Consider the following 27,399-nt stretch of genomic DNA (forward strand, 5'->3'; position numbering starts at 1 on the left):
TTTAACAAGATTAACATTTTGCAGCTATTATTTAGCCATGTTCAGCAATGCTGAGCAGGTGAAGCCTATGTCTAATTTTTCACTGAACAGGACTCATCTCTTCTTAACCTTGGATAAGCCTCACCGACTCTGTGTCCCCTGCACATACTTAAATGTTAAAGGGCAGATTTATATTAAATGGCACATCCCCAGGCATGCACCAGTTAATGTGCACCACTGCTTTACCACCCATGGTGTGCCGCATTTACAATCAGATAGGAGAAAGCTGCGTCAAAACCCTGCGCCTGCTTGAAGCTGGCATAGGTCTTGACGCAGCATTGTGGAGATGGGGCACCCCTGAGCCTTGCTGGAGCTGCATCGCACTTGCGATACAACTCCAGCAATGCGCCACCTTTACGGCACAGATGCGTCACGCATCTGTGCCGTTTTTGCCCCATGCTGCGCCGCATTGTAAATGCAGCACAACATGGGTGGCGGAACAGTGGCGCAGGATGACTGTCACATCCCTGGTGATGCGCCAGTCATCATAAATCTATCCCTAAGCTTCTTATCTTGTTACAGATGAACTGCCATATGTATCATCAAAATATTTTACATTTTCTAAATAGCGAATTTTAAGGAATAAATAGCGATTCTTTACCATTCCTAATTTGCGATGAGCAAATTGCTAATTGCAAGTTACCCATTCATTTCCATGGCCTAGGAGGCTCATATGAATGAAGGTTTAATTTGCGATTAGCAATTTACTCATCACAAATTAGGAATTTTTCCAAGGGTGCAGGGGTGTCTCAAGAACACCCTGCTGCACCCCTGAAAAACAAATTTGGGGGCATATGGCACACATACATGCCCTAAGGGCATGTGTTGGCGTCATATGGCACCTTTTGTTTTTTTGAAAAAAAGCTTTTTGAAAAGAATTCACAAATTACCACCAATTTACCACAATAGTTTCCAAATCCTTAATGTCATTTTTTACATAGTTTTTGTTTGATACATTGTATTTAAGTAGTCACAAAATTTGCAAATGCTTCAGTGCAATCGCAAAATAAGGAATAGCAAATTTTGCTACTCCTTATTTTGCATCAAAGTTGTTTGATACATACCATTTGTCTAATTAACATTCGCAAAGGCCGAAATTCATAGAATTTTGATCTTTGCAAATGCTAATTAGCTTGATACATATGGCCCCAAGTGAGGCCTGTCTTGCGACATGGTGCATCTTTTGCATCACTGCTGCTTGGGTTTTATGTGGTACGTTTTTTTTTACACCATGACATATCTGCCTAAATGCATCAATTTGTAATGTTGTCGCCTCATAGCAAATCTTTTGCACCACCGCTGCATCATAAAAGTGACGCACAGTGGCACAAAAAAGGCATACACCTATCATAAATCTGTCCCTAGCATTTTAAATGATTAATCCAGGATGACAATAAAGTGTGTCCTATCCAGAGGTTTGTTTAAGGTGAGGCCTACTCAGGATTGCAGATTAAAGTTACGCTTGATGAAGAATACAGAGGACATAATACATATAAAGGACTACCAATGAAGTAAGTAATGTGCACTTTATTGCGCCAGTCATCATAAATGTATCCCTAAGCTTCTTATCTTGTTACAGATGAACCACCATATGTACCATCAAACTATTTTGCATTTCCTAAATAGCAAATTTTAAGGAATAAATAGCAATTCTTTACTATTCCTAATTTGCAATGAGCAAATTGCTAATTGCAAATTACCCATTCATTTCCATGGGCTAGGAGGCTCATAGGAATGAAGGTTGCAATTTGTGATTAGCAATTAGCTCATCACAAAATAGGATTTTTTTCAAGCGTGCAGGGGTATCTCAAGAACACCCTGCTGCACCCCTGAAAAAGAAATTTGGGAGCATATGGCACACCTACATGCCCTAATGGCATGTATGGGCGTCATATGGGACCTTTTTTTTGTTGTTGAAAAAAATGCTTTTTGAAAAGAATTCGCAAATTACCACAAACTAGAAGTTGGTGGTAGTTTCCAAATCCTTAATATCATTTTTTACATATTTTTTTTTTGATACATTGCATTTAAGGATTCGCAAATTTTGAATTATTGACATTTTAAGTCATTTCCACATGTGCAGTGTTTTCAAAATATAATTTGAAAATCGTTTTTGGGGAAAAGTAATGGTTTGCAAATTTATGACAAGGACATAATGGTGTATGCTTCTCTATAAGGCATTTCAGTGTCTCTGATGTCATTTTTCCCATATTACATTATAAGACCTTTCCCCATGAAGCACATTCCTTGTAAATATGCTCCCACCTGTGCATTGCGAATTTAGATTTTGACTGTTTCAGTCACATAGCCATGTTGAAAGTGACCCAAAAAAATTGCAAACGTTTTAAAATTAACACATTCATGTGTCTTAAGGACATTTTAAGTCATTTCCCCATGGACAATGTTTTCTAAGTGGCGCAAAAGAGGTATACACCTATCATAAATCTGTCCCTAGCATTTTAAATGATTAATACAGGATAACAATAAGATGTAGCCTATCCAGAGGTTTGTTTAAAGTGAGGCCTACTCAGGATTGCAGATTAAATTTACGCTTGATGAAGAATACAGAGGAGATAATATATGTAAAGCTCTACCAATGAAGTAAGTGATGTCTACTTCATTGCGCCAGTCACCATAAATGAATCCATAAGCTTCTTATCTTGTTAGAGATCAACCGCCATATGTATCATCAAAATATTTTGCATTTCCTAAATAGCGAATTTTAAGGAATAAATAGCAATTCTTTACCATTCCTAATTTGCAATGAGCAAATTGCTAATTGCTATTTTACCCATTCATTTCCATGGGCTAGGAGGCTCATATAAATGAAGGTGCAATTTGCGATTAACAATTTGCTCATCACAAATTAGGAATTTATTCCAAAGGTGCAGGGGTGTCTCAAGAACACCCTGCTGCAACCCTAAAAAAGAAATTTGGGGGCATATGGCGCACATAAATTTTAACAACATTCCTTTACCTCAACAACGATTTTCAAATCATAACTTCAAAACACTACACATGGGAAAATTACTTAAATTGTCCTTAAGACACATAAAAGCGTTTTTTGATTGGCTTTCCTGCATGGTAGGGTCACTTTTAACATGGCTATGTAACACAAACATTCAAAATCAAAATTTTCCATGCACAGGTGGGAGCATATTTACAAGCAATTTGCGCCACAGAGAAAGGTCTTACATTAAAATGGGAAAAATAACATCAGGGACAGTCAATTGCCTTATAAAGAACCATACACCATTATGTCCTTGTCATGAATTTAAAAACAATTCCTTTTCCCCAAAAACGATTTTCAAATCATAATTTCAAAACACTGCACATGAGAAAATGACTTAAAATGTCATTAAAACACATGAAAGCGTTTTTTGATTGCCTTTCCAGCATGGTTGGGTCACTTTTAACATGGCTATGTAACACAAACATTCAAAATCTAAATTTTCCATGCACATGTGAGAGCATATTTACAAGCAATTTGCGCCACAGAGAAAGGTCTTACACTAAAATGAGAAAAATAACATCAGGGACAGTCAATTGCCTTATAAAGAACCATACACCATTATGTCCTTGTCATGAATTTAAAAACAATTCCTTTTCCCCAAAAACGATTTTCAAATCATAATTTCTAAACACTGCACATGGGAAAATGACTTAAAATGTCATTAAAACACATGAAAGCATTTTTTGATTGGCTTTCCAGCATGGTTGGGTCACTTTTACCATGGCTATGTAACACAAACATTCAAAATCAAAATTTTCCATACACATGTGAGAGCATATTTACAAGCAATTTGCGCCACATAAATCATAATTTTCTCCTTAAAGCACACTATTCTCTATCTAAATTAAAGAAATATTTTCTCACCTTAGCAAATACTTTGAGTTTGAAAACAGTCTAAGAAACACACCAATTTGTCTTCAGCAGAGCAAAAGGTATGCACTCCAGAGTCTGCAGCTATCAAAAGCACAGAAATGCTGTAATTCTTCACACATATTTCTCATGTCACCCAATCAAAACTCTTCCCTCACTTTTTTTCAAATGAAAACCCTTCCCCCTCTGCCCTTTCTGCCTATTTTCCATAGCAACCACCTCTTGGAAAAACTCTGGTGTTTGCAAGTTCACACAACAATGTTGCAATTGAACTCTGAACTCTCAGTGCACCTGCATATCCAGTGCATTCTTTCATTTAATGATTTTTTATTGACCACTCAAAATACATCTTTCAAAGAACACATCTGTGCACCCTAACTTTCTGTTTTCATCAATCAAAATCCACCAATCACTGTTACTGCTTCATGAACACAGAAACTCCACAGTTTTTTTTTCATTTTACACTCTCATTTTTTCAACTGCCATTTCATTGCCACACTTCATCTGACTGCAGGAGAACCTTCTCTCACCATGTTTTCTGTCTGGATTGTTGGTCATAGTTATATTCACTGGGCTCAAAGGTACGTTGAAAGCAGGAATTTACCTAACCTCAATTTACAAGATGTGGAAATTAAGTGGTTTGGCCACAGAGGATTAAAATGTCACCAATTGATACCATTGGTGAAAACCTTTATGCATTTGCCAAAACCTGACCTGTTAATTGTGCACTGTGGAGGTAATGACTTGGGCACTTTGACTGGTGTAGGTCTGGAAATGCTTTTAAAGGACACCTTTGAGCAATTAATGGCACTTTTTCCTCAGACTGCCTTGGTATATTCAAATATATGCCAAAGACAGAAATGGAGGTGGTCAAACCAATTTTGTCCACAAATTGAGAAGTCGAGGAAGCATGTAAACAAATCTGTTTCAGCTTACATGAGAGACCATGGAATGGGCTCCCTGTACAACAATAACTTGCGTTACTACATGCAAGATATCTACAGAGGAGATGGAGTTCACTTCTCAGATGAGGGCAACAGAGTTTTCACTCTGAATTTAAGAATGTGCATTGGTACCTACTTATAAGTACCTAAATGCACCATAAACCCAAAAGCTCTTCTCAGAGCTACCCTACATCTAATCACTCACAATTATCATTTTACTCTAACTTTTTTCACTAATTTTCAACAAAGTACGCTCCCTGGGGCGCTACCCGGTACGCGTACCGGGAGCTAACCTCGCGAATTTTTTTTAAAAAAATGTTTTTTTTTCGCACATATAAACCTCCTCAGCCACCCTCAGAAAACCTAGGGGGTCAAGATAACTCTACCGTGCCCCCTTCTACCCATTCCGAACATTAATTGCCCTCCATCTTGTATCTTAATTCGACCGAAACACAAAATGGTGGACTCCGGGAACGCTTAAGGTCCGCGAACCGAGGCGCTCAACGGTTCGCGTACCGGGTCGCTCCCTGGGAAGATAAAGGAAATAAAAAATAATCAAAAAATCCAACAATCAATTAACATACAGCAATTGAAAAGACTATCATTCATTTTTCATTGTAGTACGCTCCCCAGAACGCTTCCCGGTTCGCGGACCGGGCGCTAACCACGAAAAAAAACAAAAAAAAAAATTATTTTTTTTTGCCCCGCGGGGCCCCTTTAAAACCTCCACATTAAACCTAGGGGGTCAGCGAGGATCTACTATGCCCCCTTATAGTTATTTCCCCCTTTGTTTTGGCCTCCTCTTGTCTCTCGATCCTACCGAGAGACAAGATGGCGGCCGCTCCGGACTGTTTAGAATGTTGACAGACACCGGAGAGCCAATCAGCTTCGCTACGCGAAGTTCCGGTACGCTTAAGGTCCGCGAACCGGGCCGCTGCCCGGTCCGCGCTTACAGATATATATCTTTTTTTGAACGTTAATTTCTCAAAATCCACTGCAGCACATATATTGAGACCTACAAAAGGCACATCGGGCTACCAGTCCCTACAATTTTGCCAAGTTTCGTGCAAATCCATTCAGCCGTTCGGGCTAAAAGTGAGGCTAACCGCCCTATGGAAAACTCAATGTTAAAAACACGTTTTGGGACCCCCCTTTTTTCTCGGCCCCCCCTGGACGAACCCCCCCCAAATTTTCAGGGGCTCCTCAGAAACAAAATGTTCCATTTTCCAGAAAATTTCAGCCAATTCCGTCCACAAACGCCAAAGTTATTAGACATAGAATTTTCAAAAATCCCATAGGGAAAAAATCCTAACTATATATACCTACTGGCGACCGCCAGTAGGTAATATATACATACATATATATATATATGTGTATATATATATATATAAATATAAATATATATATATATATATATATATATATATATATATATATATATATATACACTGAAAAAACAAAGGTTACAGGGACGTTATATTTAGGCTCAGGTTTCATGATGAGATATCATCAGTGATATCATCAGTGATGCCACTGACCATGTCATGAGTCATGTAGTAAGTGAGGTGATAAGCAGTGCATTACGGGGCGCAAGTTATAGTTAGCTAACACTCCAGAATTCACTGGTTTTGTGCGAGTAAAGCCTGAGCCTAACTATAACATCCCTATAACCTTTGGTTTAATTGTACTGAATTTCTAAGGTTTTAAAAAAATTCTATTACCAGAGTGGTGGGGAAAGGGGTCTTCTGACCAGCTCCCAGCACTCCCACTGTCTGCGACTTACTGGAGGTAACAGGAGGGGATTCTGGCCCCCAAGGCCCCTCAGGAAGCCAGGGGACGTCTTTCCCCAAACAGTAGTGTGCCAGGAGGTGCGTTTGCAGAGTGGTGGAGAAAGGAGGCGTGGCCTCCATAGACCTCTCAGCAATCCCACTGTCTGGGATTTACTTGAGGAAACAGAAAGGGTTCTTGGCCCCAAAGGCCCCTCAGCATCCAAGGGGGCATTTTCCCCCAACCAGCAGTATGCCACGAGGTGCATCTGCAGAGGAGTAAAAAAGGGGGCAGAGCTTCCGGCAACCTGCTGGTCCACATTGCCCCCCCCCTCCAATCTCCTCTTTAGCCCTGGGGAGGTAGTGGTCCCTGGGGCCATAGGTCTGCAGCAGTCCACCTCCATTACATTATTTGAGCCCTGGGAAGTTGGCAGTCCACACGGGCTCCCCCACATTTGTATATTAATTTCCATAGTGAGATGGTGATCAACTGGGCTCTGGAGGCCACACAAGCCCCTCATTGCTTGGATAAATCATTGACCTGAGGAGTTGGTGGACTCCAGGGCTGCGGAGAGGATGTGTGAGTCCCCTCGTACTTCAATACTTCATAGTCCCAGGAGGTGGCGGTCCCTGGGGCTGCGGGTCAGCTTCACAGGCTCCCTACATTTGTATGGTTTTGTGTCCTGTGGAGGTTGCACCCCCGGGGCTGCAGGGGCTGGGTGGTCACCCTTGTTTCTATTGTTCACTGCCCTGGGGAGGTGGTGGTCACCATGGCTGTTCAAAAGCCTATGGGGCCCATGGGCCCCCTTCTTCCTTATAAGCCATCACTCCCCTGGGAGTTTGCCCCCTGAGTCCTGATAAAAAATATGTGTGAGATTTTTTTTAGTTTGCCGCAAATCCGCAGGGCCACCCATGAATTTGCAGCAAAATTAAATTTAAAAAAAGTTTCCCCCTGGGGAGTCCCTGTGGGAACCCCCCAGTTATATCTAGGGGTTCAGGGTATCCCTACCTTGCCCACTTTTCATTAATGTTTACTTTTTTTCTGGGTCTCAGCTTCAAGCAGAGTCCCAAGATGGCTAACAACACTTCCTGGCTGAAGTGTAGGCAGACAATCAAATTTTAGTAGGATCCACGAGTCCACTGCAGTAACTCGGGTCCCCAGATATCTATATTTTGTAAACTTTATTTTCTCTGAAATTACTCGATGGATTTACACTGAATTACAAAAAGTACGCTTTCTGCACCAATTTTTAGCGTTCTGCCGAATTTGGTGATGTTCTGATCAGTGGTTCAGGCTGTAGTCATGTTCAAAAAATGAAAATTCCCCATAGACATAAAATAGGAAAAACCTGTTTTGGGACCACCCATTTATCTTGGCCCCCCATTGACAGATCACCCTAAAGCTTTCAGCACAGCAGCAGAAACAAAAAGGGGAAGATTTTTGAAACTTTTGTGAAGATTCGTCAAGCGGCACCAAAGTTATTGGCAAAACAAAAATGCTGTTTTTCTTATAGAAACTTAACAATATATATGAATGAATGAATACGCACTTTTATAGCGCATGGCTACCCGAGGGCATCCGAGCGCATCCTGTAACACCAATCATCCATCACTGATCAAGCAAAGAGAAGAGTCTTCAGTTGCTTCCTGAATCTAAGATGGTAAGAATCAAGGCAAATAAAATCTGGGAGCTGGTTCCAAAGTTTGGCGGCATTATAGGAGAACCGCCATCCTCCAGTCCGTGACTGTTTGACCCTCGGCACTGCCAACAGATGTTTATTGTTGGATCTCAAAGTCCTCTTGGTGTCATATAATTGTACCATTGACTGAAGCAGAGCTGGGCTCTTGCCGGAGATGCACTTGTGAACAATACACATTGCCTTAAACGTGACTCTTTCCGAGACAGGAAGCCAATGCATTCGGCCAAGAGCTAACTTGGCCGACTTACGCTTCAGAATGTCCATCAAGAGACGAGCCGCACAATTCTGGTCTATCTCAAGTTTCTTGATAGTTCCTTGCGGCACACCCAGATATACTGCATTTGTGTAATCCAACCGCGATAAAATCAAAGATTGAACCACCGTACGCCTGGCGTCGAATGGGAGAAGGGAAAGAATCTTCCACATCATCCTGAGCATACCATACCAATTTGCAGCCACCTTGCCTGCTTGAGCCCTAAAATTCAAATTGCAGTCCAGCCAGACACCAAGAATCTTAATTTGTGTCTTAGGGACGGGCGGCGAACCAAGACAAATGGGCCACGAAAGATCCAAATTATTAGGTGCAGCATGACCAAGAATCATAATCTCAGTCTTTGCACCATTTAATTTAATTTAAGTAAAGACAAATCCATCCATTCAGAAACTCTTGCAAGGCATCCCACTAGACCTGATTTGGCTTTATCTTTCTGACTAAGAGACACCACTGTCATCGCCATACGTAACAGTATGGATCCCCCAGGGAAGTACCACCTCTGCCAACGGCCTCATATAGATGTTAAACAAGGTGGGACTCAATGAAGATCCCAGAGGGATTCCGTACTGCATTGGCCTCTGGTCGGAGAGTGCACCTTCTTCAAAAACCACAAAAAACCTGTCTGAAAGAAATGACTACAGCCATTCTAGGGCAATGCCTACAACACCCACCTCCCTGAGTCTTTGGATCATAATGTGATGATTCAGTATCGAAGGCTGTGCTGAGATCTAATAATATAATTGCAGCGCAGCCTCCATTGTCCAAGATTTTCCTTGACTCTTCTACCACAGCAAGAAGGGCAGTCTCTGTGCCCTGATGACGCCTTAAGACGGTCTGAGTAGGGTGGAGTTGGAGGTAATTATTATCCTCAAGATGAGCTGACAGTAAAGAATTGACATGTTTTTCTGCCAATTTACTCAATCCAGGTAACAAAGAGATGGGGCGATAATTAGACCAGTCATCCGGGTCTAAGTTGCTTTTTTTTAGAAGGGCTTTAACTTTAGCTTGTTTCCAGGGACAAGGAATCTGTCCCGTTGAGAAAGACGCATTTATTACGTCCAGTATTACAGGGCAGACTATCTCTGACACTAAGTTAAGAGTAGCCGCGGGGCAGGATCAGCAGGAGAACCAGATTTTAACTGCTGCAAAAGATCCTGTAATGATACAAGAGTAAGGGAATGAAATGTTTCCAGCACGGGTGGTAGAACATGTATATCCAAAGCCCTATACTGGAAGCTGGAATAAATGGTATGCACTTTACTGGCAAAGAAGCTGGCTAATTCCTCGCAGCACTTTTTGGACATTATCACCATCATTAGGGGGAGTAGCAAGGGTAAGAAGAGATTTCAAGACTTTAAAGATTTCAAAAGGAGAATTAAAGGCTGCGATAATTTTTCCATATATATATATATATATATATATATATATATATATATATATATATATATATATATATATATATTTATATATGTCAAACACCAAAACTCTTTACTAAACTTTAAAGAGAGAAGGGCTCGCACTAAGGATAACCGGAGTTTATTTCAGGCAAGGTAACGCGTTTCAACAGCAGAAGCTGTCTTGATCACACAGTTTGCCGATTGGCACAGGGAGTCCATACATAGATATTAAACACAAACAAGGGACTCAATGTCCCATTACAACTACATCTGAATCTGCAATCATCTCCAGTACTTTTCCTATCTTTACAGTGGGTGACGCACCAGGGATACGCAGTATACAACAACTTGATAATGGGGAGGATGAACATGGTTCTAATGAGATAGAGCTTGGAATGACAACTAATCGAACCCCACATACGGGCTTTAAACCACGCTCTATTTTTTATCCTATCCTACCCCATGATAACATAGATACTTTTCAAGATGTTGTTACCCAATCACTATCTAAATTAAAAAGAAATTCTACCAATAAAGGAGGCTCCAATCTGTCCAAGGAACAAAGAACTTTTTTGACTAATCTGGCCAACGAAACAAATATAGTGATTCGCCCTGCCGACAAGGGAGGCAACATCGTTCTTTGGCCCAAAGATCTATATGTCAAAGAGGCTCTAAGACAGTTGGAAGACCAACATTTTTATGTACCTACAACCACAGATATATACAACAAGAGCATTGTTGACATTTGGGGAAAATTGAAACAGTGGGAACAAATGGGGCTGTTAACATGGGAGGAATATTGCTTTTTAAAACGAGACTACCCCAAATTACCCATACTGTATCTTCTTCCGAAGGTGCACAAGAACCCCACGTCCCCACCAGGGAGACCGATTGTGTCCTCTATTGGCAGTACACTAGAAAATGTCTCAAAATATGTTGATTTCTTTTTGAGAGAATATGTCATTGCGTTACCATCATATGTGCGTGATAGTGCTGACTTTATATGCAAACTAGAAAATGTTGTTTGGGATGCAATGGATGTGAATTCATTGTACAGCATAATTGACCATGAGGAGGGCATACAAGCTAGCCACCATTATTTGAATAACAGGCCAATACAATTCCTTGAACACACTCAAATGGTTTTAGACATGATGATGATGTGTTTAACTGGTAACATCTTTATGTTTAATGGCTCCCTGTACCAACAGATACGTGGCACTGCCATGGGCACATGTTTTGCCCCAAGCTTCGCCAATCTCTTTCTCGGGAAGTGGGAGGAGGAGATTAAAGCTGACCACGTCACGTCCATATATTTTTCCATGGTCAAAGTATGGTTTAGATACATCGACGACCTGTTCATTATATGGACAGGTGGCGAAGCAAAGGCAGTAGAGTTTATTAATATCCTTAACACCAACAAACATAACATCAAACTGACAAGTCAGATTAGCAGTACATCCATTGAATTTTTGGACTTACGCATAACTCCCGAAGGGAACACTCTCAAGACCAGTCTTTTTCGTAAGGCCACAGCTGGGAACACTCTTCTCCACGCTCTCAGCAGCCACCCAGGTACCCTTAAGTGGAGTATCCCCTACGGCGAGTTGCTGAGGGCGAGGAGAAATTGTAGTTCTCTTGTGGACTTTGAAACAGAAATGGATACCATGACATCCAGATTCAGAGACAGAGGATATCCGGAATGGGTCCTAAAGAAAGCCAAAGACCGTGTAAAGAGAATAGATCGTACTACCATTCTCAATCCAGATACAGCAAGAGAATCTGAGGTAGAAGATCAAGAGCCTACAGTGCGGGCTGTATTCACTTATAACAGCAACTCTAAACAAATATCCAAAATCTTGGCTGACAAGTGGGAGATACTCACCAGTGACCCTCTCATTGGTCCCAGTATGCCACGTAGACCCCAAATCACCTACAGGAAAGGCAGGAATATAAGAGATATCATTGTACGTAATGATATCACACCCACGAAAGATCCTAATGAACACCAGCTCAAGGGTTTTTTTCCCTGTGGGCATTGTAAAGCCTGCCGAAATAGCAGTATGGTGAAAACAGTTACAATTCCTGGCTATGCAACACCTAAAAGAATCGATCAATTCTCAACCTGTGGGACCTCCTTCTGTGTCTATGTACTGACGTGCCCGTGTAAAATGAAATATGTGGGCAGTACCACTAAGGCAGTAAAGAACAGAATACTGGAACACATGCGAGCTATCACCAATAAAGACCCCCATTACCCGATAGCTAGACATTTTGAACTTTTTCATCGTTCTAACTGCAATTTACTCCGTTTCTTTGCGTTAGAACAAGTACACTTAGGTCTTAGAGGAGGCAATAGAACTCTTGCTCTCCGCAAACGTGAGTCAAAATGGATAATTAATCTAGAATCTAAGTACCCGAAAGGCCATAATCTTGATGAGGAACTAGCCTTCCATCTAAAAGAGTAAACATCGAACACATAAGTGATATTAGTGAAGTGTTCTCGTTCCCATTCATATGTATATAGATCTTGATATCTGCTTTCCATGTTCCTTTTTATTTTTTATTTTCTTTCACATATAACACAACACTGGTTGATTAGTTTCATCTGATTTTCCTAGGTGGACGAGACTGGCCAAAATGAAATTCAGGAATCTACAGTCAATCCCTCCACCTGAGTCTCTTTTTTCATCAGATAATTTTAGATAATAACTTGCACTTTGTATTTTTCATGCACTTTTCACTTCTCTTTTTCTGACACAGGGAGATCATGTAAATTACATAGATAGGCTGTTTCACTACACCTTTATATTTATGAACTATGATATTATGTCCAAGAAAACTTTTTTATGTTTTTTCATATGAACGTCATTTCTGGGAACTATTCCGCATATATACAGCCTATGTTTGAGATTAAATTCATTGACATTAATTTCTTATGACACTATGTCGAACGAATGTTTTGAATACTTGTATATAGTAATGTACATTACCATTGATCTCGTATTAGGCATTAGAACTATACATATGCTTATAATCATGTTTTCAGGACATATATTATGTTAACAAAATGTTTGTAACATAAGTTCAACCTATTGTGGTATATATATTTTACAGTGTTAAGATGGCCGCCAAATTTTCCAATACTAGTTACCAAACATTGAGTCCCTTGTTTGTGTTTAATATCTATGTATGGACTCCCTGTGCCAATCGGCAAACTGTGTGATCAAGACAGCTTCTGCTGTTGAAACGCGTTACCTTGCCTGAAATAAACTCCGGTTATCCTTAGTGCGAGCCCTTCTCTCTTTAAAGTTTAGTAAAGAGTTTTGGTGTTGGATAAATTACCGAGTGTCCCGCTCGGTCGGACTCGCCATCTGTCAATGGGCCACGGACTTCGTGAAGAACGGGTCTTTTTTGGTGTCCAATATATATATATGTGTGTAGTTATAGTTAGGACCTAGTTTCCATAGGAAGAGCATTTTGTGCTTTGCCAATATCTTTCGTGCCGTTTGATGAATCTTTGCAAAATTTTCAAAACTAATGACCTGCTCCGGTCATCTTCTGTCTTGAAAGTTCTGGGGTGATTCATCAAGCTGGAGTGAGAAAAAATGGGGGGCCAAAACATGTTTTCTCCATGTTTATTTCCACAGGACACTTTAGACAAAGCTACAGCCTGAACTGCTGAACGGAATTAGACAAAATTTGGCAAAATGTAGTTCTTGGTTCAGAAAGCATCCTTTTTTTCAAATGGTGTAAATCCGTTCAGTAGTTCCTGAGAAATTAAAAAATAAAACAATATTGATATCTGGTGACCGCGGTGGATCTGCGAACTCTCCCGATCACACACTTGACTCTGATTGGCTGCTAACAATTCAAATCAGAAAGTGTTGGCAGCAATCTTGTGACTGTGTGGAACAGAGTCATAAGACAAAAGGCCAGAAATAAAGAAAAGGGGGCAGGGTTGTAACACCCTCACCCCCTAAATGTCCCACAGGGACCCCCAGGGCCAAAAAATATAAACAAAAAACAAATTCGGCAGGATTCACTTAGGTTCCGCCAATCTGGCAGAACATTTTCAAAAAACAAAGTGCGGGCTCCTGCGCTTTGTTTGTTTTAAGCCCCCGGGTGGACCAGGTCCAGTGGCAATACATAATTATGGTGTGGGCCCCAGAGGGGCACCCACAGCCCCGGGGACTGCCACCTCCTCATGGCTTTTTTAAAAAAATGCATGGAGGGCTCCTGCCCCCCACCAACGCTGCCCCGTGGACTGCCACCGCCCCAGGGCATTAAAGAATTTGGGGGGGGCTTTGAAGGCCTTCCCAATCCCCGAGGACCACCACCTCCCCAGGGCTAAATGCTTTAAATGTGGGGGGCCATGCAGCCCCCCGCAGCCCTGGGGATCCCCACCTCCCCGGCTCTACCTTTAAAATCTAAGTGTTGGGGAGCTTGAGCCCACCCACACTACCCCGAGGACCACCACCTCCCCCGGACACACTTTACACAATTACGAGGGTCCGTTGCGAAACCCTGGCCCCGGGGACCAGCAGTTCACTGGGGCTGTGCAAATGCTTTGAGAGGGACAGCGCTGTCCCCATCCAGGAGCCTGCCTTGGCCCTGGGGGCCACCACCCCCCAGGCCTGGCTCCAGCAATGTCCCAGGGTGCCCACCCCCTGGACATTGCAGTTTGCTATTTGGCTCACTGCTGGTGGGGCGATGAGGTCCTTTTGTGTCCTAAGGAACTCAGGACTAAACTGGACTGCATTCCCCAAGCAGCAGTGCGCCAGCTGGCACGTTTGCAAAGTGGTGTAAAAAGGGTGTGTGGCCTCTGACCACTCTCAGCAATCCAGCGGTGTGGGGCTTACTAGAGGTAACAGGTGGGCTAGTTGGCCCCCAGGGGCCACCCAGGAGGCAAGAGGACTTCATCCCCCAACAAGAGGGTGCCAGGAGGTGTTTTTGCAGAGAGGTAGAGAAAGAAGAAGTGGCCTGTGTCCACCTATCAGCAATCCAACTGTGTGGGGCTTACTGTAGGTAACAGGTAGGTTAGTTGGCCCCTACGGAACCCGAGCAGTGAATGGGACTTCAATCCCCATCCAAGAGCGTGCCAGGGAGTGCTCTTACAGAGTGTTGGGCAAAGGGGGCGTGGTCTGCTATGAGAATTTAGCAATTCTGCTGTGTGGATGTCCTTGGGACCAACTACCCCTCCTGTTACCTCCAGTAAGTCCCACACAGTGGGATTGCTAAGAGGTCTTCGGAGTGCACGCCCCTTTCCTCCACCACGCTTCAAATGCGTGTCCTGGCACACTACTGGTTGGGGATGAAGTCCACTTTACCCCTGAGGAACTTTGGGGGCCAAGAAGCCCTCCAGGTGCATCCTGTACATCCTATGCGGCGAAATTCCTGAGCGCTGGTCGGAGGCTCAGCCCACTTTCTCCACCAATCTGCAAATGCGACTACTAGTTAAAAAAGCATTTACAATGTAATAGGTTTCGCATTTGCAAGAGTTAGAGCTATTGGCGTTGTAAATGTATACATTTTTTACTAATGATTAGTGGAATGGAGTGGATGTACGATGTGTGTAGTGAAAATATGTGGTATAATGTGCAGTGAAATTATGTTGATAGAAAGTATGTGGTATTTAGTGTATTTAGGAATTATGTAGAGTGGGATTATGTGTTATGGAGAGTAATTATGTGGTATGGTAGTCTGTGTTGTGGAGTGGTAACCTCAGGTTTAGTATTCCTCGTTTCCATAGAAGCTAAACTATAAACTAAAGGTGACAAAAAAAGAAGGAACCAATGAGAAGCACTTCTGGACCTAGTCAGGCGTATAAGCAGGTCCACAGGAATTATGCAACTTTTTGGCTGCACCGACTTTCGCACAATTATACATTTTGCACATTTACCACATAATCCATCATCAGCTGCATAATCTGCAGATTTGAACAAACAAAACCTTGTTTATAGCTCGAACTGCTCCCTTAGTAGATTGTTTACCGGAGTGTGCTACAAACACAGTCTTTGGTCAATCCAATAGATTATTATTAATTTGCACAATATTAAAAACATAAAGAATTGGCAGATGCATATGACAAAAAAGGTGAAAGTAATATTTTTAGAGATAAAATAGAATGAAAAAGTACAGTAACATAATAAGTTGAAAGCTGCCACAATGATGTAAAACGGTCGGAAACGATATAATACAGAAATCAAAAATAGATGGCAGATGTCTGGTAATCTTAGTAAAATCTACATAATGACAGCAAGGGGCAGATTTATGAAGGCCTTGCGCCTCCTTGCGCCGCAATTGCATCACTAAATGTGACGCAACGGCGGCGCAAACAATGCGCCCTATTTACAACGTGACGCATCTAAGAGATGCGTCACGTTGGAAAGCCCTGCGCCATAAGGAGGCGTTCCTGCGCAGGGGGGGGCGTTCCTGCGCAGGAACGCCTCCTAAAAGTGGCTGAGTGATATCTATGAGATTTCACTCAGTCACTTTCTACGTCACTTCCTTACGCCTGCTTGAAGCAGGTGTAAGGGTGACGCACAATGCATAGAATAGGTGGCTCCTGTGCATTGCAGGAGTCATGTCGCACTTGCGACATGACTCCTGCAATGCGCCGCCCGTATGTCGAGAGATGCGTCACGCATCCTCACTTCCTTGCACCATGGTGCGCCGCATCATAAATGCGGCGCACCATGGGTGGCGTAGCAGTGGCGCACCGTGGCGCATGTTAACTGGCGCATCCCTGGGGATGAGCCAGTTAACATAAATCTGCCCCCAAGTATTTTGGGAAAAACAATTAAGCAATGTTAATATTTTATATATATATATATATATGTATATATATATATATATTATAACAGTTTTTTGTTTTTATTAAATACAATTTGGAATCTGCAGAATTCCCATGGAACCACTGACTTCTCCGGTTCCAACTCTTGTTTTTCGTTGCAATCACGTGGTAGCAACAAACTTGCGGATCAGATCTGCTGCTACGGCAAAATACTCAACAATTATTTTAGGGGTAGAAGAACTTTATAATTACATTATATTATTAGTCTGAAGATCATATTTCTTTTCAATTTCCTCCTGAAATTATCTGTTTTATTATTAGGCGATACTAAGGAACTGCAGTGGAATCCGCGACGTCACTCCATAATAAAACCACATTTTCATTTCCATTGGTTCCTCTTGAGCCACGCGGTACAAAAGGGGGTGGTGATGGACGGAGCATGTGAACCAATCAAACACTCACACCCCGTCAACAGATCTGGGTTTAATCCATCACCGTTCTTTAGGCCACTCTGCCACCCCAGTTCAGACATGGCCATATGCAAATCAGTCTGACCCTGTGCCTCATGGGAACAGTCCAGCCCGAACTGCCAAGCCATGCCTTCCCTAGACCGGATTCAAGCTTCCTAGGAACTGTTTCTGGCATTTCAGCGGTCTTCAACAAGGCTTGCTTGAATCCAGTGGCAAAGTGAGCAAGGGACTCACGTATGAGCATACCCTGCCAACTTATGGCGAACAAAGCGGTACAAAAGGGGGTGGTGATGGACGGAGCATCTGAACCAATCAAACACACTGCTGCCCTGAAAAGCCACGTAATGTGGCCTTATAAATATGCCAGTGGCACATTGCACCACTGGAACGTCAAAAAAGTGACATTCCGGCGGCACAACAGTTCGGGTAGGGCCTCATAAATTAGGCCCAAAGTTCTGATTTTCACACAGGATCTGCAATCCTACTGCTATTGTGATATGCCCTGCGAGATCTAATAAATAGGCTTCAGGGCTAAGTGCAGTCCAAAGATCAGGCGATGTAGGAGGCAACATTTAGGGGGATTCATTTGTGGCAGATGTGTTAGCCTACAATCCCATTGAACATGACTACAGGTCTAATCTCTACTATTAATTCAAGGTTTTCAAGCCCCGCCCAGTTTGGGGTAAACCAGAACATATTTGCCGCTCAGTGTTAACGATTCATCTGAGCACAAGGAACGCATCTCGAACTCACTTAAAATGTAACTAAGATCAGTTGAGACATCTCTTACCCTTTACTTATGACTAGGATCTCCACCTCATAGACCACATAACTCCACAGGGAGTGTTAATTCTGTTCTCCCCACCTTCTGGTATTTATACTCCCGGGTGTGCCCTCAAACCCTGCTGGTCTGTGTGCGTCAAAGGATTTCCAGCAGGTGTACCGCACTCAAGGCTTCACAGGTGTTCTAGAATATCATGGTGGTTGTACAGACAGACCTGGACACAACATACCCCATGGCATTTATCATATTTATTACACTAACCTGCTTTCTTCATCTCAAATCTACAAAGTGTATTGGGTAAATGTGAAGAACGCCACATACATGTTTTAGACACTCATTCAAACAGAACCCTATAAAAAACATTAACCAATAAATCATACTATTATAAGGAAATCAATGATTCCAATGCAATTATTACCAACAAATGCCTGGCCTTTAACCCTCAATTCCAGCAAAATGGCAACCATTCAACAGAGGAGATGTACTCCAGTGACTTTGGTGGCGGGTCATTTTGGGACAGTATGACAAACAAACAAGTTTCCAAAACTTCCGTGCCAGCAATCAGTAGACCCAAAACACCTTTGGTCTCATTCTGCGATCCAGAAACTCAGGGCATTTATAAGTAACTGAAGTACGCCTTTTCTTTTTTAAATTGGTCAAAGGGATGCCCCTGAGAGACTGCATCTCAGAAACAGGATAGTGTCACAAGACAGTGCGGTGAGTTAGCGATACTGCTGACACTGATCCACTCCCACCGCTCTTCATAGACTTTTGTCTTTTGTTAACCGCTGATGTGGCATCGTATTACACTTGCTTAATTAATTCTTAGCCTCCTTAACCCTTTAAGTGCTGCCGTCGGCCAACGGTCGTCACGGGCACTACCTCCCCAGTGCTGCGTGCGACCGTTGGACGTCCATTCAGCACTGGATAATGGACAGCGCAGCACTGGGGAGGTATATTTACGAAGCTCCTAAGGTGTTAAGGGGCAGGACGTACTTTACAAACACCCTAATTCCAGGTTTGTCAGATTTGAGGTTCTTTTTGTTGCACAAGATAAATAACAATACCTAAGGGTATACAAGGGGGATAGGAGCACACTGCCTCACATCACCGCATAGTTTGCCCCTAAGCATTATGGTAAATGCCGCACAATGTTTGCACTTACTTGAATATTAGCTGTAGTTTTTCACCAATGTTGGTGCAGATAGTGCTGTAAATCTCTAGGCATGTGTTTCTGGATTTTATCCTTCATCAATATAGATCACAAATCAAATTTACATCAGGGGTTGCTGAGAATGCTGTTGCAGTCCTCTCAGGTCTCAGTACCTCTCACTGGTGCACAGGTGCATCTCCCAACACACCTCAGCTTACTGGCTCAAGGGAGCCTTTTTAACCAGAATGGGGATGGGAGCACACTGCTTCACATCACAGTACAGTTTGCCCCTTAGCATTACCCTTAGCATTATGGTAAATGTAGTACAATGTTTGCTCTTAATTGAATATTAGCACAATGGAATTTTGATCGCTCCGTTGAAGACAATGGAGTGCTCCGGGCTTCTAGCGCCTGCAGGAAACCCGGAGCACAAACATTCTAATGTTTATTTCACAGCTTTTTGCTATGAACAAAGGCCTCACAGAGCCCAAGAGGATTTCCAAACCCCTCGGGCTACGTGAGGCCTTTGTTTTACAAATTGGAACATTCTGCCCTCTAAGGGCAGAAGGCAAAATGTTCTAATACCCGTAAAGTACTCCTTAAGGGGCTCTACCGACCACTAAAGGCCCGCTTTCTTGTTAAAGGCCCTCCCCTTCGGCTCAGGCCTTTAACGCTGGAGCGGGCCTTTATTGGCTGGGCTTCGCCTTATTTACAAGGCATCGTTAAGTCACTTAACACGCCTTAACCCTGCCTTGTAAATAAGGCTCCCTCTCACGCCATACTTAACATGAAAGAGGAGAGCAATGGGTGTTGTGGTGGCCAGTCCACCGCAACACCCATTGATTTTGATGCTGCCCCTATTTACAAGGCTGGAGTAAATAGGAGCAGATTACTTGGTCTTAACCTAGCGAAACGAGGAGAAATGTTTCATGTTTTTGTTTTTGCTGTTTCCATTTGTGCTGCATTGCGCAGCACACATAGAAACAGTAAAATGCCATTGATTGTTTATGTGTAGGAAGGTGTCCCTTCTTGCACATAAACATTCCTTAAAAAAATTACTTTTTGCAACTTCAATGTGTGCTGCATTAAGTTAAAGATTGTTTATGAGCAGGAAGGGTCACCTTCCTGCACATAAACAATCTTCCCCTCAACAGAGACACCCTTGCACTATGGTGCAAAGGTGTCTAAATTGGTGAAAGGTTGCTACATTTAGTGCCAGCGCAGGGGGAAACGCAGGGCTGCATCATATTGTTGTAAATATGGTGCAGCCTTGCGTTTCAGAAGTGGCGGAGTGTGGAGTTAAGCCAGAAAGTCTAACGCCGCACTCTGTCACTTCTTAGTAAATATGCCCCTCAGTCCTGTTTACTGCATTAGCAGGTTTTGTGTGCACTCACTTGATACTAAGTACTTAGCTTAGTTCTTCCATTTGACTAAACTTTGAAGAAGCTGTTAAGGCTTTGACTCGGAGTCTATGGGGGTCTGGAGGAGCTATGCAGGAGGGAGCGAGGAGGAAGAAGTCAAGGGAGCGTGTGCAATTGGAACCACTGGTTTGGATGGAATTTAAGGAGACTGGATCGCTTCTTGATCCTGGCAGAGTTCTTCAGATGACTGGGAAGGGTGAAGCTTATTCTGCAGGGAGCGAGGCCAAGCCATGATTGGCATTTGGGCTGGGTTAATATACCCTATTGAAGGCACAATGGATGTAGCTACGTCACATGGAGCACATCTGGAAGATTCTCAAACCTTGGGGAAAATACATGCTAATACACTCCCTTTGACCTTACAGAATAGACAGGTGTAACTTGTTGATCAGAACCAAATAACAGGAACAAATGCATCTTTTTAACTCCAACGTGCATAATGGAACAACACCAAGGCCCCAGTAACAGCGAGAGGAAGGCTTGCCTTTGGCTCACTGTGTTCTGGGGGAAGCATGCAGGGAATTTATGGAATCCCACATCAAGGACCTAGGAACAGCGCGAGCAGTTAATACACTAGTTCACGTGATTTGGGGAATGTTTGCAGGGGTTCGGGGGTAATGGAAATTATGGATGCTGGGGAAGCATCGATCATAAGGGCGTTGGAGGAACAGCAGTTGTGAGGGTGCTGGGGAAACATCAGTCATGAGGGTGCTGGGAAAACATCAGTCATGATGGTGTTAGGGGGACATCAGTTGTAAGTGTGCTAAGGAGCATCAGACATGACATCAAAGTGTTCCATAAAGCACCATAGGGGTAAAGCAACATGAGCCCTGCGCCATAGGCCCACCACACAGAGGGCACATGAGTGGGTCATGGGACGTGCCAGTCATTTTCTTTCTCTCTGTTAGGCTAGCTAGGTGGTGGTCATCACTTGATGTAGAACTGTTCTACTACATTACTTGGGTGAGGGTGGTGTGGGATCATGAGGAGTGCAGCTTAGGGTGAAGTCCACTTTCTGCTGTAATAATTCCTACAGGTTGGTAGTCTACCCAAAACTAGCTGCGGGTAGAAGAAAATGTTGTTGTGAGGATTCAAGGATGATACTTATGGGGGTGGTTTGATACGTTCTTTGGGGTCAGATTTCTAACCTCCTGGCACAAGGAATTAGTCAATATTCCAATACAAATTAAACATTCAGTTCAACTGCAACCCATACACTATTCACTCAGCGATACTTTGTAGGATATGCTTCCTGGTAACAATCCGTCCCATAAGGAGTTGGGGAGAGGAGTTGGCCTAACGGCTAGGGCGGACGACCCCGAATCTGAGGAACCGGGATCGAGTCTCAGCAATGCGCTGAACATCCTGTGATTCTGGGCAAATCACTTAATCTTCCGTGCCTAACAAAAATAAATGTGTCCTCATGTAACGCAACTGGTGCTATGTAAGGCACCAGGGCTGGACTGACTACCGGGCATTTTGGAATTCTGCCGAGCTGGGGGCTGATTTCACTGCGGTGGGGGCTGATTTTGTTCAAGGAGACCTGCGTGTACTTCAAAATAATTAAAGCAAAAAGAATTTTGTTCTGTACACGCACCCTCAGTTTACAATCAGCCCCCAGCTCAGCAGCATTCCAAAACACCCGGTAGCCAGTCCGGCCCTGTAAGGCGTTCTGATACGGCTACCTTTGGGTCAAGGTTGCGCTATATAAAACTCTGTAAAAAAATAAAAAATAAGCTGAGTTCAGGAACACAGTGGAACTCCAAACCCTCTTCTCTTAATTAATAAAAGACTCAAGAATTGCACCAAAAAATAGGACACATAGGGCCCGATGAAGGTAAATCTAATTTACCACTTCTAAAATACCGAATCATACCGATTCGGTATTTTAGAAGTGGTAAATTAGAGGGGGGAGATGTAGGTATTTCAGAATCTGTAAATACCGAATCTGTAAGATTCGGTATTTACCGATTCTGTAAATACCGAATCGGTATCCCCCATTGATTCCTATGGGCCTTGAAGCCCAGAGGAATCAATGGGGAATACCGAATCGGTATTTACCGATTCGGTAATTACCGATTCCTGCAAGGGTGCAGGGGGTGTCACTTTGACACCCTCTAGCACCCCAAATACATGCATGTGTGCCATGTGGCACACATACATGCCCTGGATTCGGTATTTTACCACCCAATTGGATTGGGTGGTAAAATACCGACTCCTAAAGGCCTGTGGGACTCAGAAGAGTCCCACCTACATCTGGGAGGTAACGAATCGGTAAAAATACCGATTCGGTATTTTACAGATTCCTTAAATTTACCGATTCGGTAAATTTACAGAATATGTCAAATCAGGCCCTCTACATCTCAAGATGCCAAATACCGGTCGGAAACGGCCGAATTAGGCCGTTTCCGACCGGTATTTGCCACCTACATCTGGCCCATAGTTGCATAAAATATGAATGGTAATCACACAGTGAAACATGTCATGGAGAATGAAAACAGCAAGAAAAACTCTTCTATTACTAGTGATTCCTTATTGTCCTAACAAGCCCAAGCTATTTCTAAGCACTATGCTAAATTTTAGCTAAAGTAATATATACCAAGCCTGTTCTCAAGTTTCACAGATGGTTTGCACAGCATACCTGTGTTTTTGTGTTATGAAATAGCAAGCTAGCTATTTCATATTGAAGATTGCTTGAGGCTAGAACATAAACAGCAACAGGGTAAAGGACACTTCATCCTGCTGTTGCCTTTGACAGAGACCTGTGGTGCAAACTGCTGTAACCTCTGCATTGATAGCCCTGTTCCAAAGCCCCTCTCTACTTCTAGACCGATACATGGGTTTTTATTGGATCTGATTATCAACATTATCTTACTTTTTTAAAACCATGATGTTGCTAGCTGGTACTAAACCAGCAATAAGACAAAACAATCATGGTGCCAAATGCATCAACTCGATTGTCATACTGATAAAATATTTAGATTTTATCAACAATTCTGAAGAGTAAATGGATAGGGTGCTAACATTTCCTGAATTTCAATGCATGTGTTAAACGTCATACTTTCTATGAAATAAATAGAAGAGTCTGAAAAGCAAAGCAATGGAAATAGAGGGGCATATTCACAACGAAGTGGTGGATCGTGGTGTTAGCCTCCTTGACTCAACGCCGCACTCCGCCACTTCTGAAACGGAGGGCTGCACCATATTTACAACAATATAGTGCAGCCCTGCTTTTCCCCCTGCGCTGGTGCTAAATTTAGCAGCATGGCGCCAACACAGGCACCCTTGCACCATAGTGCAAGGGTACCTGCATTGAGGGGAAGAGTGTTTATGTACAGGAAGGTGCCCCTTCCTGCACAAAAAACAATCTTTGAATGGCATTTTGTCACTTCTATGTGTGCTGCTTAATGCAGCACACATAGAAGTGACAAAATGTCAGTTAAAAAAAAGATTGTTTAGGTGCAGGAAGGGACACCTTCCTGTACATAAACAATAAATGGCCTGTTGCTGTTTCTATATGTGCTGCACAATGCAGCACGCATGAAAATAGCAAAAACGAGGAGAAATACAGCATTTCTGTTTGATTCGCCTATTTAAGACCAGGTTTTCCCTGGTTTTAATTTTGGCGCTACCTCCTATTTACACTGCCCTTGTAAATAGGGGCCAGCATTACAATCATTGGGTGTTGTGGTGGAACGCCTACCGCAACACTCATTGCCCTCCCCTTTCATGTTAAGTACAGGGTAAAAGGGGGCCTTATTTACAAATCAGCATTAAGCCACGTTAAGTGGCTTAACGCTGCCTCGTAAATAAGGCGAAGCACATATCGCCACTAGAACGTCACTAATAGGGGCTTGTACATTTGCCCCAGAGTCTGAAAAGGACCAAATGATGGAAATAGAAGAGTCTGAACAGGAATTGCCACAATGTTCACGGCAGGCTTTCAGCTTGGGTCTTGGTCGCTTGGAGAAGAAGAAGTTTCTCCCCCTGTAAAAAGTCAGGGTACTGCTGTATTGACACCTGCCTTGTGACCATTGGCTAAGCAATCAGAAAGGAAGCACCATGGACATAAATCAAACAAGCCTTTCTGAGAGCCATGTTTTCAAAAACATATATCAGTGCTTTCTCCATCCCGAAGGAGTGTTCTCTGCCTGCTGTTGTTCTATAGGCAAAAGGTGCTAGTTTCTGTATAGTAACCCAAATGGTCTAAGCTTAGGCCATGTGCTTGAATGTACCACACTTGAAGCACGTTTAGAGAAAGGTGTTAAATCTAAACAACAAACAAAGGATGTAGGTATAGTTGGTGCAGCAGGAGCATTGGCTCCAGAGAAGGCATGAGGGGCCCGCTGCAGCCCAAATTTCTGGCTGCCTATAGATCTATGCATCAAAAGCACTCAGTAGCTGTACCTGCAAGGGGGGCAGACAGGCCTTGACTGCAGCTACAGGACAGAGACCAGAGGGAAGTTTTACAGAGTGAGGTAACAGTAGGCAGAAAACCAATCAGATATTACCCACTAAATCTAATGAGCTGTTCATAAGCAAGCTACACGGCGAGCCCCACAACTTCTCTCAGCCAGGATGGTGGCTCTATCACTGGTGAGATGGCACAGTGAGCTGAAAACATCTGGGGCCTTATTTATGAAGGCCTTGCGCCACCGGTGCGTCACTTTTTCCCATTTTAAAAGTGACGCATCGGTGGCGCAAGGCCTTCATAAATAAGGCCCCTGGTGTGGCTTGAAGATTAGGAGTAGGGCTAGCTGGTTCTTTTCACCTGCCCTGAGAACGGTGAAAATGTAGGTATTAGAGGCTCATGGACGACATTTAGAGTTCACCAGGGGTCGTAGCTTGACCCTTGTGACCCCTGCCACTACCCTTGCAACCCCTGTCCAAAAGTAGGATCAAGAATGCTGAACTGGGCTTTACTGAGCTTTTTTCTTTTAATTATGTTTAACTCGCAGACAACATTAACATGTTATCTGCCATAAAAAAGCACATTCAGCAGTGAAACGACACTGCACTGAAACAAAATGTTACCCTTCGTGACCTTTGGGACATGGGCTGGGCTCCTTTTGGAGCCACAAACCAGGAAGAATTTAGCACAGTGGTAAACTGAAGATAACACTTGCAACATAATTTATTTTTGCCGATTTAGAAGGTCCAGTAAAAGGCTTCTCTGTGTCTCTTGCTGTCTCGGACAAATCAGGGGAGAGTAAAGAGAAAAGAAGTGTTGAGAGGAACGAGAGAGCAGCAGAGGTACCAGGAGAAAGGAAGAAGACACAACAGATAGGTGAGATGCAGAATCAGTGTTTGTGCGTGTGCGTTCGTGCGTGTGTGCGTATGTGCGTGCGTGCGTGCGTGCGTGCGTGTGTGCGTGCATGTGTGTGTTCGTGTGTAGGTGCATGCATGTGTGCGTGAGAGAGAGAAGGTGGGGGGAGCCACAGCGAGAAAAAACATTAAAGAAACCACTGAGATAGGGTGACCAGAATTTTAAAGCCAAAAACCGGGACATTTCACGAAAATAGAAGAAGGGCTACAGTTTTACTTCAAGCAAGCGCACAGAATGACAGCGCTCCTCAGCAGAGAATTACAGAACATGCTGTCAGGACATACATACATTGCTATTTTTAAACCCAGTAGCTTGCCAGTTAATTAAATTGCTTTCTTGAAACAACTGCTAACTATCCCTGCTTTGTAAAGTATAAAAAATCACCTCCCACAGTTTTAGTTGCCCCTCTCTAAAAACTGGGACAGAAGCTACATTTCCTGAAATCTGCCCGGACAGCAGGTGAAAAACCCGGGACCGTCCAGGCAAATCCGGGACGCCTGGCCACCCTAAACTGAGAGAAATGGAAAGATTAAGAGATGTAAGTTGGAGAGATAGTGACAGACAGGTGTGAGAGAGAGAGACGTTTAAGACTGGCTCAGGTACGTCTAAAGTTTGGACTACAGCAACAAGCACTGTATAGAAGGTATGAGGCAATCAAAATGTGTGACATTTGGCTTAATCGTGATCTAGAAATCAATTCAGCACTCTGGGAAGCCTTGCAAAACGATCCAGAATCACACTGCGCAAAGTACTCAACCCCTTCGCTGCGGGGGTTAATTTCCCGCTGTGCTGGGGGGGAGGGGGGCGCGCACGGCGCTCCTGTGCTCATGACGAGCTCAGCTCGTCACAGGTGCATTACCTACCGTGGAACGCTCAGCACAGCAGGGGAATTATCTCCGCATGCGAGCGTTCCACAGCTCATGACGAGCTGAGCTCGTCATGAGCACCGGAGCGCCGTGGCTCATGACGAGCTCAGCTCATCATGAGCATGGAAGAGGTTAAATGCCTCATCGCAAATAACCAGGATGGCAGACTTCTGGGATCGGAAACTACCTTTGACTTCTTTCCAGTTAATTGTGAAAAAGGCGGCAAAAACACACTCACTAATGGAAGACAAAGCAACGTTAAGTCGACGTGAGCATGCATGAATGGTATTACACTCCTACACTAAGCTCGAGCCAGCAATATATCAGGGCCTCACTTTTTCCCCTCACCTAAAAACCAAATTCTTAGAACTACGCATGGGTAAACTGCCCTCCAATGCCGATCTTCCTAACTGAAAGTCCCAGGGCTCAAAAGCAGGCAGCCTTTGTGGGTCACCAATACAGGACTTCATACATCTAATCTGTATTTGCCCAGTGTTAGGGTACCACCAGAGTTATTTGCTGAGGAGACAGTTTAATGAAAGAGGTATCTACACCTGCAGATCCGCAATACAAAAAAGTC

The 27,399-nt window shown here is 43.3% G+C and overlaps 1 protein-coding gene across 2 annotated transcripts in view; it reads left to right on the forward strand.

The window, feature by feature from the left end:
• The window catches only part of LOC144819234 (putative N-acetyltransferase camello), a 62,936-nt gene that overhangs the window by 19,687 nt on the left and 15,850 nt on the right, over positions 1-27,399 (forward strand). Inside the window, exon 1 of one of the 2 annotated variants that reach the window (XM_078677205.1) lies at positions 25,769-25,914. The exons of the other annotated variant lie outside the window; for it this stretch is intronic. The gene's annotated coding sequence lies outside the window, so the exon portion shown is untranslated. Of the gene's footprint in view, positions 1-25,768; positions 25,915-27,399 lie in introns of those variants that run through there. 2 annotated transcript variants of the gene reach the window in all.

This window comes from Lissotriton helveticus, chromosome 2_1, assembly GCF_964261635.1.
Source record: "Lissotriton helveticus chromosome 2_1, aLisHel1.1, whole genome shotgun sequence".
Classification (NCBI taxonomy): Eukaryota; Metazoa; Chordata; class Amphibia; order Caudata; family Salamandridae; genus Lissotriton; species Lissotriton helveticus.